The sequence below is a fragment of the Lactuca saligna genome, chromosome 9 (genome assembly GCF_052625555.1).
Source record: "Lactuca saligna cultivar CGN05327 chromosome 9, ASM5262555v1, whole genome shotgun sequence".
Classification (NCBI taxonomy): Eukaryota; Viridiplantae; Streptophyta; class Magnoliopsida; order Asterales; family Asteraceae; genus Lactuca; species Lactuca saligna.
In genome coordinates, this window is record NC_136425.1 from 27,536,133 (window position 1) to 27,557,127 (window position 20,995).

Genomic DNA, 20,995 nt, shown 5'->3' on the forward strand with positions numbered 1-20,995 from the left:
AGCATTGCACTTTTTATTTTTGTGAAACCGATCGATAATGGTGCAAGAGTTCTTAGAAATATAACATGTCTCCGAATGGAACTAATTGCTTGAAAGAAACTATTCGCCGCCGCCGCTTTGCGTGGGCAAACGGCTAGTGTGTGTGTGTATATATATATATATATATATATATATATATATATATATATATATATATATATATATATATATATATATATATATATATACCATTTATTTTACACCTCACCTTTGTCATTTATTTTTTAATTATTTTGATATTTTTGGTTATTTCAATTAAAATTTTTACATTTTTTTGGAACATTTTAATATTCAAAGTTTAATCACAAAACTTTAAGGAATTAACAACTGTGGTTTATTTTCTAAAAATTTGCTAATTCCAACCTCTTATAGTAAACTTGTATTTTTTTTTTTTTTTTGTCAATTCTCCCCTTTGTTTTTACCCATTTTGACACTTTTGGTCATTAGAATCAAAAAATTTTCATTTTTTAGGAACCTTTTAATATTCAAAGTTTGGCTACAAAACTTTAAGAAATTGACGACTTTGGTCCGTTTTCTAAAAACTTGCTAATTCCAACCCTTTTAATTCATTAGCTATTTTGACACTTTTTATCATTGGAATCGAAATTTTTACATTTTTTAGGAAACTTTTAACATTTAAATTTTGAGTACAAAAATAGTAAATTTGTATGTTTTTTATCAACTTTGTTCCTTACTTTTTAGCCATTTTGACACTTTTGATCATTTCAATTAAAATTTTTATATTTTTTAAAAATATTTTAATATTTAAAGTTTGGCCATAAAACTTTAAGAAATTATCAATTTTAATCCATTTTCTAAAAACTTGTTAATTTCAACTCATTTAATTCTTTAGTCATTTAACACTTTTGGCCATTTAACACTTTTGGCCGTTATAATAAACACTTTTATATTTTTTTATAAAAATCATAAAAAATAACCTGAGATGAAGCCCATGTTTTTCCCCTAGTTAATTTCTAATTTCTGTAATTGTATTCATATTGCTCAAGTTTTTTTCTTCTTTTTATTTTAATGGTTTTTGTTTCTTGGCTTATTACACTTGATGGTTTTGGTCGACACGGGCACGTGAAAGTACACATGAAGATGAAAGGATTACTCTCCTGATTCCAGGGTCTTATACCGTTGAATTGTTTTCCTTTCCAATGGGATTCCCACCCGTTTATCCGACTTCAAAAGGTTTCTTTCTCCATTTTGTAAAAGACGTCCTATTTTTTATATTATTTTTAACTATGATGGGACAAAGGGTTTCACCCATTAAAGTTGATACAATCTCCATGAAACAGTAATTTAATTTAATTAATATATCAATATATTTTATTTTTTTTAATCAATGGAGATGTCTTTATACTTTTAGTTATAATAATAAGAGAAAACTGTAAAAAATTATATATATTTGTCTCATAATCGATTTGATCATTATATTTTCATATTCTTTATTCAATTAAGTTTTAAAAACCGATAATGATATTCAATTTAATCTTTTTATCAGGTCAACATGTCATCTATTTTTCAAAAATTACACCTTTGACATAGATTTTAAATTTTATTAGAAATTTGGTGTAATATTTACACTTTTAATCTACAATTTAAATTTTATTACAAATTTGATCTAAAATTTACTATTTTCGTCTAGATTTCAGAATTTTGTTATGAGTTCATCAAAACTTTAGGCTTTTTACTACTTTTTTCTAAAAAAAAAACACATTCAAATATGTTTTTTCTTTAAAAAATCATATTTATAAAAAACATATTTTCACATAAAAAATCTTATATTTTCTATATAAAAACTTAAAAAAAGATTTTTTGTATATGAAATACCTATTTATAAAAATAGGTGTTTATTAAGTACATAAATCATAAATATTTAAAAATCTGTTTTTATAATAATATATATATATATATATATATATATATATATATATATATATATATATATATATATATATATATATATATAACACAAATTTTACAATAAAGTATATACAAACATCTATTTCATAATAAATGTGTGTGTGTGTGTGTGTGTATATATATATATATATATATATATATATATATATATATATAATGGATTTGTATATATTTACATACTTAATAAATATATGTTTTTATAAATAGGTATTTCGTATATAGAAAAGTTTTTAAAAAAAAGTTTATATATAGAATATAAGATTTTTCATGTGAAAAAAATATATTCTTTTGTATGTATATGATTTTTTTAAAGAAAAAACATATTCAAATTTTTTTGAGAAAAAAAGTTCTGGAAAAAACTAAAGTTAGGATTAAGTCATAACAAAATTTTGAAATCTAGACCAAAAGGGTAATTTTTTGACCAAATTTGTAAAAAAATTTAAAATCTGGGTCAAAAGTGTAAATACGGGACTAAATTTGTAAAAAAAAAATTCGACTGCAACTCCCTTTCTCTTCATCTGTTGTGTCACTATTGATGTTCTAGATCAGGCCCTACCTCAATCCAATATTGATTAGTGTTTCTATCTTTACTGATTGTTGCCTCCACTATGCTTCACTGCCTTTTGTTGGAATCAACATAACTCTGTCGGATTTTCTTCTTAGCCACACATTTTCAACATATCATCTACAAGTTATTCTCTAAATGTCCACACATGGCTCCTCCTCCACTATCGCCCCATTGAAATTAGTCTTGGGTGCACTTTAACCATTGTTTATGTAACGACCCAACTTTTCAAAAGAAAATTTTCATTTTTTGTTAACCAAAATACTTTCCACAAACCATGAAATCCCAAATAAAATTGTTTTCAAAATTCATATCAAATACAGTTTTATTTCAAATCATCATAGTGTCCCACAAAACGCTTGAAAGAGAGTGTATGTCGTGCCACCAAGCCTTGCCTTTGCCCTTGGGATCAGATGTACCTGAAACAAATCTATAAACTGTAAGCTAATACTCAGTGAGTTCCCCAAAGCAAACCCCACACACAATCTACATAACACATATCATAGTAACTATACATATATCACATAAACCATGCATACAAGCATATAAGGATGTTGTGGGCTCCTCCCAGGGTCTTATACCTACTTGTCATGGGATCTCCCGCATGGTCTTTACCTAGGAAGGCCATGGGCTCCCCCACATGGTCTTATTTCCAATTGCCACGGGCTCCCCTTGGGGTCTTTCATGCAAATAACATAATAGTCACCTAGTATATCATATATCATAGAAATATCTATCATACAACATAACTCATACATAACATATAAGGATGTCGTGGACTCCCTCCAGGGTCTTACTCCTATTTTCCATTGGTTTCCCCACATGGTCTTTACCTAGGAATGTCATGGGCTCCCCTACATGGTCCTATATCCAACTACCACGGGCTCCCCCCGGGGTCTTCACATATCCAATCAATAAGTACTAGCACATTCTTATATACATGCATACCAAACATATTAGTAGTGAATACACAATAAACACTACCACTAACTAAATGGGTCTGCCTTGGTGCCTTCGATCCATTGGTATGGTGAAGAGACTCACCTTTGTCTGTTGAATCCGAAAGCTGCTCTCCTAACAGTCTGTAACCAACCGTGCTGAACAATAATAGCATTACCCAAGGTTAGGACTGAACACAATCTAACTGAAGGACTCCAACCCCAAGTCCTTTCACAATGGCCCAAAAAGTCTTCCTTTGCTAATGGGCCCAAAATCCATGTCAAAATCATTAACGAGCCTCATGGCCTAATAAATCCCAACCATAGTACCCATGGCCCAAAACAGATAAGCTAGCCTACTAACTCCAAAACGTGACCATTCCCAATGACTAATTAAGGCCCAAGAACGTACAAACAAATTAAGAAAGTTCTTTCATTAATTGCTTAATACTCGATATTCTAATGTCCAATACCAGATCTAAGCTCATTAAGACGTCCTAGGGCTTAAAGTTGGCAACTTTATGCCCTTGCATGCTATATGGGACTAAAAAACTTCATTCTTCACATTAAGACTTCATATAAAGTTTCAAACTCATTCATAGAGTCTAGATACTCTTCAAGCTAACATCTTTATGCATCTAGCATGCCCACAAAGTTCAGATCTAACCATTTCAACCTTTAGAGTTTCTCAACTCTCAAGAGAAGGTCCAAAACCAACTAAAGGGGACAAATAGAAAACCATAGCTAGATCTAATGAATAAGATGGCAAGATCAAAGATTTATACCTCCAGAAGCTCCTCAAGGTGAACTAGATGCAGATCCTTGAAGCCCAATACCACTCCTAGCTTGATTAGCAACTTCTTCTTCTTAATTGGACAATAAAATGTCTAAAATTCACTCCTTACGTTCAAAAACACTCTTACAAGGTATCTCTGGTGTAAAGGACGAAATAAGACTATGGAGGCTGATTAGGGTTTGCTCCAAGAGGCTTAAGGGTGTTTAAATAGGTGTCAAGTTAGAGAATTAAGGTTTTGGCCCTCTGTTGCGTACGCCCACGTACCTATACATACACCCTGCGTACGCGACCACCTTCCGCGATCATGCATCATTAGTATGCTAACCGTACTCTGTTGGATTTGGTGTCTAAGCCCATACCTATAAATGGGATGTGCTTAACCCGATTGTAGCATGGTCCTTTTGGGTTGCCTTCATCAGTGCAATTTGATAGGATGGAATTTTGAGAATAAGGTTATTTATGATTTATTAATATATTAGAAGTATAATATATTAATTGAGAAATCATATTATTTAATTAGTATTGATCAAGAATTCATTTGAAATTAATTTTGAGATCAAAAGAGACTAATTAAATATATGGGGACTGATTGTGTAAATCAATGATTCTTATAATGTGGGCTAATGATCCATAACTATTTAGGATGGGCTAAACCATTAAGATAATTCATGGATAGTCCATGGAAGTTAACCCATGGAGCCTAAGTATATGAAAGGTTATTAGGGTTTACAAAGTGTAACCCTATCATTTTTCCACAGTATAAATACTCACCCCTAGAGCTAAAATCGACCACCACATACATTCTAAGAGAGTGAAGTTTATTTTATGCTAACTAACCTTTTCTCTAAAGCCTCCTCTTGCATTTGGTGTTTGTGAACCATCAGAGGCATCACACTTGGGGTGCTCAAGCTTTTAAAGGTCAAGAAATCCACCCTACTCAAGAGGTAAGCATCCAAACTAAGTTTATATTGTATAGATTCAATTGTATGCTAGCTAGGGAGAATGCTTCGGAAAAATTGAACATGTATGTATAATTAGAGAAAACATAGATCTAAAGAATTTAGGTTTTCATATGCACCATAGGAGTGTTATACTGCTCAAAACCCAACAGTGGTATCAGAGCCAAAGATTGTTTTCTACTATATTTGATGTTTACTAGTTTTTCAAAGCTGACAAAGTTGAAAATTTTGGCCTATGAATGCTGAACTCACCGAGTCCATGAACAGACTCGATGAGTCCACTCAGTAACAGAGCAACTCGGTGATTAGTTCATGCACTCGACGAGTTGAAGTCCCTGTTTGTAGAATTTCGAGTTTCTTGGCCTGGTTTGGATCGGGAACACTACCACAAAATGTTTTGGATCATTGGAAATGTCTTTTTTATGATATGGTAGTACTTGTACTCATCCAACCACAAAGATAATTGTCAAAGTTTTAAAATAATTGTTATTTTATATGATAAACAAGGTTGCTTTCAAATTGTTGACTTGAAATTATCTTGATTATGAGTTTAGTTAGATCACGAATTATGTGATAATTTTAGTTGTTAGAAAATGATTTAAATGAATTTTAATGACCTCCATAACTTGTCCTCTAGTTATGGAAAATTAAAGGTCTCATACATTAAAATCCAATTAAACTCATAAGTTATGAATGTGAAGAGTTTTGACAAGTTTCAAAACTTGCCCTCAAGTTTTGGAATTTGTAAAGTCTCATCAATGAAACTTTAATTCCAAACCCTAGAGTTTTAAAAGTTAAAATTCAACCCTTATACTTTATAATATTATAAGTTTAATAATATATATATATATATATATACACACACACACACACACACACAAGACTAGTCAGTCTTACCGTTAGTAGGCTTCATTCACGAAGCTGGTCTATAAAGAGGGTATAAGTTTACTGCCTATAAAATTATGGTTTAATGGGTGTCCACTCTCACCCACCGCTTCCTTGACTGGTGGAGGGTCGTTAGCCGAACGGGTTGGATAGGACACTAATTCTCCCTCATTAAAAGTATAATGATTAAATATAAAGTAACTAAACTTTTATTAATTTCTCAATCTTTGTTACTTTAGGAAAAATGTGAAAATTGTGCTAATCCATTAAATTACACTTTGTACCTTGTTAAGTCGTTAGTGGAGCGTGTGTGGTTAACAGGCACACTAATCAGGGACTGACAATGTGTGGCAAAGGGTAGCTTGGTGTTAATCATAGATCAATGGAGCGTGTGTGGTTAACTGGAACATTGATTAGGTGATTTGTAACATTGGGTGTACCAAGTTAAATTAAATAGTTATTCACACCTTGTTTGTGATCCTCGGTATCCCAGTCACAAACTTGAAGGGCACAATTGAGATTTAAACATGCCACTGAAAAGTTCAATGAATCTCAAAAGATCTAGGAATTTCAAATCCAATTAAAAATTAATAATCTATTTCGTTTCTCATGGTGGAAATTTGTAAATCGTCATTTACATATCTTCAAATATTTTACAATTGGATTATGGCATCCCTCTTCGCAATTGTAGAATATTATGTTGGGTCCTAACTTTAATATTTTATTTGGGTGTGATATTAAGGATTCTCATCTAATCAAAACTTTGTTCTTCTTCTTTTTCAGATGTGTACCCCAAGCAATGCTTCAACACCAATTCCTTCAGGCTCTTTCTCCCTCATGAACCTATGTGGGAGGGTCATTTTCGATGGCTCGAACTTCAATGACTAGATTCGTAACATCATAATGGGTATTCGCTATGAGGACAAAGAATATATCCTTGATAAAGAGCTTAAGGAGATTGATTTAACCACTGCCACTCCTAAAAAAATCATTGAACACACGACTCATGAGAGGGATGCGACAAAGGTGTCGTGTCTTATGATCGCTACCATGACTGCTGAGCTACAGATGTCCTATGAGGACTACTATCCCTATGAAATGTATCAAGATTTGATGGAAGGATACCATCAAAGTGCTCGGCATGAGAGGTATGAGATCATTGCCTCCATGATCACAACCAAAATGAAGGATGGTGAACCCATCAAGGCCTACTTGCAAAAGATGTAGAGATATGTGGACCGCTTGCTAAAATTGAATGTAAATTTTGATGAAGAGTTGGCCATAAATATAATTCTGCACTCTTTACCTTCTTGTTATGATCAGTTGTGTATGACCTATCATATGAACAAGGAAAATGTCATTCTTAGCAAGATTCAAGGCCTTCTAAGGACTGCAGAAAGCAACCTGAAAGGAAAATCAGTTGTGTCTACTCCTCCTACTACTACTTCTGCCCCTGTTTTGGAAATAAGACCTGGGAAGGGAAAGAAAAGGAAGGCTCCCTCCAAGAGCTACAAAGGAAAGTCTGTTGATGGATCGTCTTCTAGTGGGACCAAAGCTGGTTCTGCTAATCCCTCTTCTAATCCGAAGGATGCTAATTGCTTCCATTGTCATGAAAAGGGCACTGGAAATGAAGCTGCACCAAGTACTTGTGGGACATAAAGGATGGGAAGATCAAACCCTCCTTTGCAGGTATTTACACTATTCAATCTAATAACTCATCACATGCTAACTCTTGGGTCCTTGATACAAGTTGTGGATTTCACATTTGTTCTGATTTGAAGGGACTAAAAAGAAGTAGGGATGTGGAGCAAGATAAGATAAACTTAATAGTGGGAAATAGGAAAATATCGCATGTGACCAAGATTGGAGTTTACTCTTTATTACTTAGTAATGGTTTAAATTTAGATTTGAATAATTGTTGTTACTCAGCCGATATGGTGAGAAATATTATTTCCTTTCATAGTTTGTACAAACAAGGTTTTACCTTTTCTTTTAATAATGAATTTGGTACTATTAATGCTTATTATAATGGTGTCTTTTAATTTGAAGCATTACCTTACAATGGTGTATATGAAACTATGAATGTTGTAGATAACCTAGGAAATAATGTGTTAAACATTGATTCGTCCAATGCTTTGGACAAGGCATGCTTGTAGCATTATCATCTTGGACATGTCAACAAGAAGCGCATAGCCCAACTCCAAAAGGATGGAGTCTTGGAGTCATTCGACTTAAAGTCGGATGACACTTGCCAATCTTGTTTACTTGGAAAGATGACCAAGCCACCCATCACTTGTACTTGTGAAAGGGGTGAAGGTTTGTTGGATCTCATACACATTGATGTGTGTAGACCATTTAGAACCACCACAAGGGATGCTAACCACTCCTATGTGACTTTTACCGATGATTATAGTAGGTATGGCTATATCTACTTAATCAAGCATAAGTCAGAAACTTTTGAAAAGTTCAAAGAGTTTAAGCAATAAGTGGAGAATCAATTGGACAGGAAGATAAAGATGTTTCTATCCAATCGAGGAGGAGAGTATCTTAGTATCAAGTTCCTTAACTATCTTAGGGAATGTGGAATTGTTTCACAATTGACGCCACCTAAGACACCACAGCTTAAAGGTGTGGCTGAGAGGCGCAATAGAACCTTGCTAGACATGGTTCGTTCCGTGATGAGTCGAGCTTCGTTACCTATCTCAGTCTAGGGTAATGCCTTAGAGACTATCGTCGATATCCTTAATCTAGTCCCTACCAAAAAGGTTTCCAAAACACCTCACGAGATGTGGATAGGGAAGGTTCCCTCGTTAGACCACATCAAGGTTTGGGGTTGCGAGGCTTTCTTGAGACGCGCGACTCACCACAAGCTTGAACCTCGGAGTGAGCGATGTATTTTCATTGGCTACCTACGAAAGTACTTTGGATATCACTTCTATAGACCGAGTGAAAATGTTGTCTTCATTGCGAGGAGAGGAGTCTTTCAAGAGAGAGAGAGAGATAGAGAGAGAGAGATAGAGAACTCATATGCCAAGAGGATAGTGGGAGGCAAGTTGACCTTGAAGATCTTCTAGAGTTAAGCGATGAAGGAACCTCAAACACTAGCACTCAACATGAGGAGGAAACTCCGGTTGAACCAATTGATAAGTCCGTACCTCTAAGGCGCTCCTGTAGAGTTAGTGTTCCACCTGTATTATATGGATTTCATATAACATCTGAGGGTGACACATTTATCATTGATAACACACTGATAAATATGGATGAACCTAATAACAACAAGTAGGGGTAAGCATAGGCGGGTACCCGCCATATTTGATTGGAACCGGAACCGAAACTGGAGGTTCCTAGAAAGTAGGAACCGGAACTAGAACCGGTGATACCGGTTCCTAAAATATTAGAACCGGAACCGGAACCAGCAGGTAGCGGTTCCAAAACCAGGTACCTGGTTCGTTAGTTTTTTAGACTTTTAATATCTTAAAAAACCTATATATTTTGCATACTTACAAAAAAAATAATTATCAATAAAATCAAATTAGTCATTCATTAAGCATCAAGAAGTAAGAATCGAACGATAATTGTAGCATAACTCTAAAAAGCATGTGTGATCTATTTAGATAGAAAATTAATCATGCATGCGTACTAACAATTTTTGTGTGAAGACATCAATTTGATGTTAAATTTGAAACTAATTAATTTACATCACAGTAACAATTACACAAGAACAAATCAAACTACTCAATAAGTCTTTCCTAACTGTGTAAGTCATTTAAATTAATATATATATATATATATATATATATATGCTGACGGTTACCTAGCGGTTAGCAGTTCCAAAACTTTAGGAACCGGAACCGATGGTTCCATGGCAGTTCCGGTTCCTAAAGCGGGTACCCTGTTCCGATACTCACCCCTAACTACATGGAAGCCAAGGCAGGCTCGGAGTCTGCAAAATATGGCAAGAGGCTATGGATAACGAGATTCAGTGCATGTATGACAATCAAGTTTGGAACTTGGTTGACAATGTACCGAGTCGTAAGATATTCGGGTGCAAATGGATCTACAAGAAGAAGAACGACATGGATGGGAAAGTACATACATATAAAGCGCGACTGGTTGCGAAAGGCTTTACTCAAACTCTGTGAATTGACTATGATGAGACCTTCTCACTAGTAGCAAAGATTAAACCTATAGGGGTTATGTTATCCATAACTGCATTTCATGATTATGAAATATGGCAAATGGATGTCAAAACTACTTTCCTTAATGGAAAGTTGGTTTAAGATGTTTACAGTAGTTAGCCATAGGGTTTTGTCAATGCAAAGTACCATAATAGAGTGTGTAAGATTGAAAAATCCATATATGGATTGAAACAAGCATTTCGCAGATGGAATCTTTGTTTTGATGAGAAAGTCAAAGAGTTCGGATTTTCGAGAAGCGAGGATGAGTCCTGTGTATATGTCAAAGCTAGTGGAAATATAGTTAGATTTTTGGTGTTGTATGTAGCTGACATACTACTCATAGGAAATGACATCCCTACCTTGCAGGAGGTCAAGTCCTGGCTTGGGAAGTATTTCACTATAAAGGACCTCGGACAAGCTGCGTATATCCTATGGATAAGGATATTGAGAAACAGGAGTAAAAGACTAATAGGACTTAGTCAGACCACCTACTTGGACAAGGTGTTGAAACGTTTAGGCATGGATGAGTCCAATAAAGGTGACTTACCTATCCAAGGCAATACCAAACCGAGTAAGACTCAGAGTCCGAGCACAGAGGTTGAGATAGCAGAAATGAGTCATATACCATATGCTTTTGCAGTTGGTTTGATCATGTATGCTATGACTTGTACTCTCCCTGATGTGACATTTGCTTTAATCATGGTCAACAGATATCAAGGGAACCCTGGTAAAGCTCATTGGATTGCGGTTAACAACATTCTTAAGTACCTGTGGAGGACTAAGGATTGGGTCCTTACCCTTGGTGGGAGTGATGAATTGAGAGTAATAGGGTATAGCGATGCGAGCTTACAAACTGATAGAGATAATTTCCGCTCTCAAACGGGCTGGATATTTACCCTGAATGAAGTAGAAGTGACATGGAAACGTTCTAAGAATGAGGCTGTAGCTGATTCAACATGTGAATCAGAATACATATCAGCAAGCGAAGCAGCTAAGGAGGTGATATGGTTGAAAAATTCATCGAAGACCTTGGATTAATTCCGTCCATAAAGGAGCCTATGGAGATTTTCTGCGATAATGAAGGGGCGGTTGCCTTAACCAAGGAACCAAGAGATCATGGAAGATCTAGGCATATCGACAGAAAGTACCACTTCATAAGACATCAAGTAGAAGAAGGAAACCTCGTGGTGAAGAGGATATCGTCAGAGGAAAGCCCAGCAGATCCCCTCACAAAGGGACTGACTAGAGTTAAGCACTTGCAAAATGCGAGAGGAATTGGGCTAACGGACGATATTAGTTTTAGTGATTAGATAAACCGAAACTTGTAATAGATAAATTGTAATTGACATTTTATGATTGAGTAAAAGGAGTTTTATTTATAAGTAAAGTTATTGTCGTGTGTCAATTATTTACTATTGTTTCACTTTGCATGTTTTGACTTCCAGAAACTATCCACAGTCGATCATACGTTGGAAGTAAGTATGAAAGAAGACAATCATGAGTTGGCTTGTAGATTATCTAAGGAGTTAGACATAGCAACAATTTGCCACACCATTCATGAGTGCTCCTGAAATAAGATTTAAGTATTCGATTTAACCCTCGTTCACTTGAATCACTTCATGGAATTTATCACGAGGGATCGTGAGACGATAATATCATATAATTCTCCAAACCAAGATATATGAGCTGTTTAATGCAAGTTGGTTGTGCATTGATGGCACGAAAACGCATCAGTAAATTGATGTTATAAACTGTGTCGTTGTGCATGATTTAATGAGTAGTTAGTAGAACCATAAAATGTCGAACTTTATATGTTCCTTTTATCCTAAGAGGATTAAAAACGGTATCTTGGGCGCCTTGATGATTCTGTTTTGATTTATGTACTGGGCCCGGTCAGAAGTAAATTGATGTGTTCAGTTATGTTATATGTCAGACAAATTGGAAATCGGGAAAAAACGTTTGGACAATAAGTATGACATTGTTCCATGTATTTGTCCAATTGATATCTTGAGAACAGAGGAGTATATGATCCCTTATCTAAAGGATGTGTCACTGACTGGGTCAGAGTTAACAACGGCTTTTGAAAGCTTAGGATTGCTAAGTCAGACCCTGAAGTCACGTTGGCAGCTATAGTTATTAGACTTATCCAAGTGGGAGACTGTTGGATTTGGTGTCTAAGCCTATAACTATAACTGGGATGTACTTGACCCGATTGTAGCATGGTCCTTTTGGGTTGCCTTCATCAGTGCAATTTGATAGGATGGAATTTTGAGAATAAGGTTATTTATGATTGATTAATATATTATAAGTATAATATATTAATTGAGAAATCATATTAATTAATTAGTATTGATCAAGAATTAATTTGGAATTAATTTGGTGATCAAAAGAGACTAATTAAATATATGGGGATTGATTGTGTAAATCAATGATTCTTATAATGCGGGCTAATGATCCACAGTTATTTAGGATGGGCTAAACCATTGAGATAATTTGTGGATAGTCCATGGAAGTTAACCCATGGAGCCTAAGTATATGAAAGGTCATTAGGATTTACAAAGTGTAACCCTAGCATTTGCCACATTATAAATACTCACCCCTAGAGCTAAAATCGACCACCACATACATTCTAAGAGAGTGAAGTTAATTTTTATACTAAGTAACCTTTTCTCTAAAGCATCCTCTTGCATTTGGTGTTTGTGAACCATTAGAGACATCACACTTGGGGTGCTCAAGCTTTCAAAGGTCAAGACATCTGCCCTACGCTAGAGGTAAGCATCCAAACTAAGTTTATATTGTATAGTTTCAATTGTATGCTAGCTAGGGAGAATTCTTTGGAAAAATTAAAAATGTATGTATAATTATAGAAAACATATATCCAAAGAATTTAGGGCTGCATGTGTACCATAGGAGTGTTATAGTGCTCAAAACCCAACATACTCCTGGAGTACACCCCACATACTAAGGGACCTTTTATGCCATCTTTTCCTTTTTAGGGGTCTAAAGAGTAATACCTGAATTGGAGTGTTGCAGTTTACAATTAATTTAGCTTTAAGTTGAATCTTGATGGGTAAATGTATAAACTATGGAGACAAATTTTCTCCAATATGTGTAGATGTACTTTATCTTTTGGTCATATTTTTGGCAAATCAGTTCCTACCAGGGATGATGATGAGCAATGTTATTCGGTTTATGCTCGTATTAAATCATAGCTTTATAGTACTTGTGATTTGAGCTACTACAAATCATCCCTAGTGATGATTGCACCACAAAAAATCTTTGGGATAAGTTGGATGAATTTTTTCGAAACAATAAATTGTCCTGTATGTTACAATTGCAAAACCAATTTCACAATACCAGGAAGGGGTCAATATTAATTATCGAGTTTTGTCACACGCTAAAAAATCTAGTCAATGATCTCAAAGATGCTAACTCCACTATCACGGAAACTGAACTTGTGATGCAAATCTTGCGTCAGTTACCGCCTTCCTATCATAGTATTGTTGATGTCATCACCAACACGAAGCCTTTTCCTTACTTTCTTGGGGCCAAAAACATGCTTATATTGCATGAGTCTCGAGAAGCGGCTTCCGAAGCTATTATTGATTTATCTATGTCTCCAAGTGTGACTATTTTCTCCTCATCCAACAATATGGGAAAATAAAAAAAATCGATGCCCTAAAAATCGAAACAACTCCATAAATAATTCCAAAAATTCTGCATATGGAAGTTCTATGGATTCACAACAACACTTTGTTGGGATTTTAGGACGCACTCCAACCACTGTTGCCTCGGGTTATCCCAATGTTGGGTCTACTACCTTCGGACCTGTTGGTTATCAGAAGCTTCCTCTGAGCCAGCTGACGTTTCTACCGTAAGTTCCCTATGCTCAACAGTGGTAGCCTCTTGTTGGATTAATGTGTCTGTGCTCATAACTAAATTGGTATACTCTTGTAGTTAGAAGCAAAGTCCTTTTTAGGTTGCCATCATGACCAAAAATATCTAGAAATGGTATTAGGAGAGAAATATAATGTATTAGATTATTATATGATTAATAAACTAATTGGAAATAATGGGAAAATAAATTATTTATATATTATATGATTAATATATTAATTGGAAATAAAAAGTTGATTTGTTGCTTTATTATGTGATTAACAAATTAATATGAGATCAATTGTTAAACAATTGATTTGTTCATTTATATGGTTAATAAATTAATGTGAAATCAATTAGCATTCATTAATATTAATTGGGATTAATTAACGATCCAAGGGGTGAATTGTAATTGTTTAATAGTTGAACAAAAGAAGCAATTCTAGAACCTACCATCATATGAACATTTTTGGGAGCTCCTTTAGGGTTTCTAGAAGCCTCCTGATAGTAGATAAGCTCCTTTAGGGTTGCAAGACCCAATAGTCTACTGCACTGTGGCAATACCATTGTTGTGTCACAACTCATGTATAAAACCTCTTAATCTTATAAGCTCTTAACCCTTAAATCTAAAGCTCTAAAACTCAGTTTTGGATTTACTCAATCTATGTATGGAAAATCCAACTTTATCCATCCCTTAACATCTAATTACATAAATCTTGATCCCTAACATCAAAAAGGAACCAAAATGACCTAAAACCCGTGCATAGCTGAGTTGAGTGCAACCACTTGACTTTATGGGACCATGAGGTCCAAAAGCCTTCCTTCGATTGAACAACGGTCTTAGTGTTGCTCAAAACTCAGCGAATCTTTCTCCGATGACCATAAAGGGACATCTAAGCATGCACAACAACCACATATGGAGAAATGTATGAAATTTATACCTTCCAGGAGCCTGTAAATGCTTACAATATCAGCTCCCAACAACATCAAGCTCCTTCAACAAGGAATGATCACCTTCTTGCTTTACAAAAGCACTCTAAATCTTCCAACACCAAGAATACACATACACACACACATACACTAAGACACCAAGAACATGACTGTTCTAGAGATATATTGGGCCCATGGCGAAAAGAAAAAAATGATCCCCAAAGTCATAAATATAATACAATATCGAAAATAGACACACCATTATAAGACTCTCAAAATTCACTATTAATATTAAAAAACAAAAATAACCATAACATTACAAAAACAACTAACTTAAAGAGAAATATTTCTATTTTATATATATATATATATATATATATATATATATATATATATATATATATATATTGTAGCACCTGGTTCCTGGTATGTATTTTAATCTAAGGATTTTTGCATTTTTTTAGCTGGAACTCGGCGAGTTACAGGCCCGACTCGCCGAGTAGAGGTGCGATATCGAGCACGTTTGAGTTGGCGACTCGACGAGTCTATATCATGGACTCGGTGAGTCTGCCTGTCTGGATGAAACCCTAACTTCAAGGGTTTGCACCTTATTTAAACCCCTTTATGCACCCCAAGCTCGCCCCTTTCACTATCAGAGCACCCTTTGACAAACCCTAACCCTTCCCTTTGTGATTTGAGTGTTTGTGTGCTTTTCCTTGAAGTTTGAAGAAGAGAAGGAAGGAAGGACCAAGGAGAAGGAGAAGAGCAAGGATCTAGAACTCAAACCAGAGTCCATTAAAGTATATTTCGGATCTTTTCTGTTGCCATGATGATTTTCTTTTAGAAAATCCCATTTAAGCCATCTTTACCCATTTCCTAGCTTGATTGTAATATTGAGATCATATTGAGTGGAATGGTCTTTGAATCTAGTTAGGTTTCAGATTCAAGAGCCCAAATCTACTGCCTTTATGGAGCCATATTGCATGAAAGCCCTAGATCTACTCTTTTAGTGTGTTTTGAGCCTTAAATTCATCATTGGTGTTTATCTACACGTAAAGTTGGAAACGTTACGTGTTAATCGAGCCCTAAGAACCTAGATCTATATATGGAATGCACTAGGTTCAAGCAGAATCGAGTATATAGTTATTGCATGCATGCGACTCGGCATCGTTCTTCGGACTTGGCGAGTCGAGTCGCGAGTCCTCGATTTTTCCCCTTTTTGAGTTATGCTGAGTAGAATCAGTGAGCTATAAGCGGACTCAGTGATTCGGAAGCCAGACTCAGTAATGGAGGTACTCGGCGAGTCAATGCCCTGACTCGGCGAGTCCAAGCCAATCTTCTTGCCTCAAGAACATACTCGATGAGTTGTTCATAAAACTTGGCGAGTCATAGACCAGAGTGTTCATTGGATGAAGATGAACTCGATGAGTTGTTCATACAACTCGGCGAGTCGAATGAAGGACTATTGGATATTTGTATGGAAGGAGAACTCGTCGAGTCAATGCCTAACTCGACGAGCAAGGACGGGAGTAAGGACAATCGAATGGACCGGGACTCGATGAGTTGGTGAGCCAACTCGGCGAGTCGGGTCAACTGGAAGTTGACCTTAACTTTAACTTTTGACTTGGTTAGGGGTAAAATGGTCATTTTACCCTAAGGATAGTTAGCAGTGTTTGATTGAGTGTTTCGTTGGAATTGCAGCCGGATGATTTCCGGAGCAGCAGCAGCAGACAAACAGTTCCCACACAAATCAACAGCTACTTCGAGGTGAGTTACCTTCCACTAGCGGTGGGTCTACGGCACAATACCGGCCCACCAGTAGGAGTTGTGTGTTAGATGATTGTCTTTGTGATATCATCTAGTTTTGCTACTACCTGATATGTTATATGCTAGCTTGATGTGTTACCGTAGTAGAGTTCGGTTGTTAGGACCGAAGGGTAGTCAGACACCCCAGATACGCCTGACAGTATGTGATGTCATGATTATATGCTAGCATGATCTGAGATATGTGTTAGGGGTAGTAGGAGGGGAATAGTCCCTGAGTTCGGTTGTTAGGACCGAATGGTAGTCAGACACCCCAGATATGCCTGATAGTATGTTATGTTATGATATGTGATATTAGTAGTGGTAGGGGTGAAATAGTCCTCGAGGTTCGGTTGTTAGGACCGAAGGGTGGTCGGCATCCCAGAATGACCGCACAGGTAGGACGGCACCCCAGAATGGCTGCACGGGTAGGTCGGCACCCCAGAATGGCCGTACCGGGTAGGTCGGGCACCCCAGAATTGCCTGACAAGTATGGTATGTTATATGATTGTGTTGTATGTTACATGATTGTATGGTATCTGGTATGTTGGGGGAACTCACTAAGCTTTGTGCTTACAGCTTTCAGTTTGGTTTCAGGTACCTCTTCTTCAAAGGGGAAGGAGTTGGCGCAGTAGCGATACATCATACACATACACTATTTTCCGCCTTACGAGATTGTTCTGGGATTTGTACTCTGATATTCAGTTGATTTCGCATTTTGGTTTTTCAAACATGATATATGATTGTGGAATGTTTTGATCAGACAATGTTTATTTACAAATGTTTTTCAAAGTATTGATTTTAAAATTGAAATCTTTGGACGTAAAAATTAGGCTGTTACACACACACACACACACACACACATATATATATATATATATATATATATATATATATATATATATATATAGACATACACACACACCATATACTCCAGGAACTTTGGACCCCTTAGAGAAATAGGCTCTGAGCGTCCGTCTAGGTTGCCCACTATATGGGTCAGGCCTATCACACACACACACACACTAGGGTTTCCCTCCGAAGGATGGAGGCTGAGAGTGAGACGAAACCATAAACATAATGTTTCTTAAATGGGGTTCAAGGCCTAGGATCTAGGGTTTTGAATGAAGTTGCCACCGCGTCGCGACTATCACTTGATGACTGCCCTGCTACTTAAATGATGTGGCTGTGCCATGATGGGTCTCCATCACCACACTACAGTTAGTCGTAAATCCCCAAGACTTCAAACTTGAATAATTAAAGGCTAAGTGATTGATAACAGAAAACGGATGTTACAACATATTAGAATAATGTTCGAGACTAGTTATTAGTGTTTTGGAAAAGTTATTCGTATTCTGGACAAGTTCTACTTATTCTGGACACAAATTACGCGTTCCAGAAAACTTCAAGTTCTTCACCGTCAGAAGATATATATATATATATATATATATATATATATATATATATATATATATATATATATATATATATATATATATATATATATATATATATATATATATATATATATATGAAAAATATGTAAGTCTGAGATGCGAGAAATATCCGAAATGGAGAGTCCTAAGTCCGAAATGGGATTATGAAGTATATTCTTCGAAATACTATATATAGGAGGTATCACAGTCAAATGTCGAATTCACCATGCGGATAACCCAGATTCAGGTACAAAATGTGGTGTTACATAATTGGTTGTTAGTTTGCCAATGTGATAATGACTTAGGAGGTTAATAACGTTTCCTGTTTGTCCATTTTAGGTCCCTAACATATTTTTTGTGCGTATTACACCATTAAGGTTATTATAACCGTTTACAAATAGTCATTTTAATAGGAAGAAGCCGGTAAAATGATTATTTATAAACGGTTATAACAACCTTAATGGTGTAATATACACAAAAAATACGTTGAGGACCTAATATGGACAAACGAGAAACATTATTACCCTCCTAATTCACTATCCCATGAAACTGTAAACCCCTATAGTAAATTTTTACTTTTTAAATAAGAAACTTGTAGGTCGTGAGGTTGGTAGTTTGGATGTTTTTAACCTCGGCCTTCTTTATAAATGGAAGTGACGGTTTCTTAATGACAAAAGAGCTCTTTGGGTCAAAATTGTCAAATTTTGTCATGGGGAAGGTGGTGGTTTTTCGGAAGATTCGAGAATAGGAATTAGAGGGGGTGTTTGGCAAAAGATTGTAGGATCCATTAATCACCTCCATGAGAATGGTTGTATTCCTTCTAATTACATGTATAGAGTGGTGGGGGTGAGACTCAAACGAGGTTCTAGAAGGATGTTTGGTGCTTGGATATTCCTCTTAGGGAGCGGTTCGGGAGGCTCTTTGCTTTGGCCTTTAATCAAGATGCTTGAGTAAGTGAATAATGGGATCCGGAGGGATGTAATTTTCATTGGCGTCGGGGGATTAGAGGAGGGGTTGAATCGACCCAATTTGATTATCTTGTAGAAGGATATTTGGTGCTTGAATATTCCTCTTAGGGAACGGTTCGGGAGACTCTTTGCTTTAGCCTTTAATTAAGATGCTTGAGTAAGTGAATAATGGAATCCAGAGGGATGTAATTTTCATTGGCCCCTCCTCTAATCCCCCGACACCAATGAAAATTACATCCCTCCGGATCCCATTATTCACTTACTCGAGCATCTTGATTAAAGGCCAAAGCAAAGAGCCTCCCGAACCGCTCCCTAAGAGGAATATCCAAGCACCAAACATGCTTCTAGAGCCTCGTTTGAGTCTCACCCCCCACCACTCTATACATGTAATTAGAAGGAATACAACCATTCTCATGGAGGTGATTAATGGATCCTACAATCTTTTGCCAAACACCCCTTCCAATTCCTATTCTCGAATCTTCCAAAAAACCACCACTTTCCCCATGACAAAATTTGACAATTTTGACCCGAAGAGCTCCCTTGTCATTAAGAAACCGTCACTTCCATTTATAAAGAAGGCCGAGGTTAAAAACATCCAAACTACCAACCTCAAAGACCTACAAGTTTCTTATTTAAAAAGTAAAAAATTACTATAGGGGTTTACAGTTTCATGGGATAATGACTTAGGAGGGTAATAACGTTTCCCGTTTGTCCATATTAGGTCTCCAACGTATTTTTTTGTGTATATTACACCATTAAGGTTGTTATAACCGTTTATAAATAATCCTTTTACCGGCTTCTTCCTGTTAAAATGACTATTTGTAAACGGTTATAATAACATTAATGGTGTAATACGCACAAAAAATACGTTAGGGACCTAAAATGGACAAACAGGAAACGTTGTTACCCTCCTAAATCATTATCCCTTTGCCAATATAAAAAATGTTAGTTACTTTCTTTAAAATGTTAAAATGCAATAAACATAGGATTAATTTAATTAATTTTCCTATTCCAACATTACATAAAAACTTATATTTTTTCGTAATTATAGTCACGCCATATTTATTTTAGGGTAAATTACACGAATAGTCCCTATGGTTTGGGGTAATCTGCGTAGTTGGTCCCTAAGAAGAATTTCTAACTCGGACGGTCCCTATTATTTGGTTTTGTTGTGTCTTTAGTCCCTACCACTCTTAAAAAGACTTTTCTGCCCTTACTGTTATTTTTTATATTTTAAATTCATTTTAATAATTATTTCTTATTTTCACTAGTTATATTATTATTATTATTATTATTATTATTATTGAAAAGCATAATCAGATTACTTCCTCCTCCAATCCAACCCACCCCCTCACTCCTCCTCCCGTTCACTGGTAACCCTCCACCTAACCATCATCAACCTGTTTGTCTTCTTCAACAAGATCGTCATAGAACCTCCACTCAAAATAAATGTCAAAGAAATTAGGAAAAGAAACCGACAGATCTAAAGGAAATTTGGAAATCAAACTCGAAGAAAATTATTGGAGAAATCAGATCAGGGAAAACCTTACAGAAACCGGATTACCGGAGAAACCAGAGAGTCCGACGAGTTGTCCTTCTATTTTAGCCTCACCCTCGTCGCTTATCCCACCCATTTATTCCTTATTGTTGACACTTTATATCAAAAACCCTAACAACCTTCTCCTCCGATTGA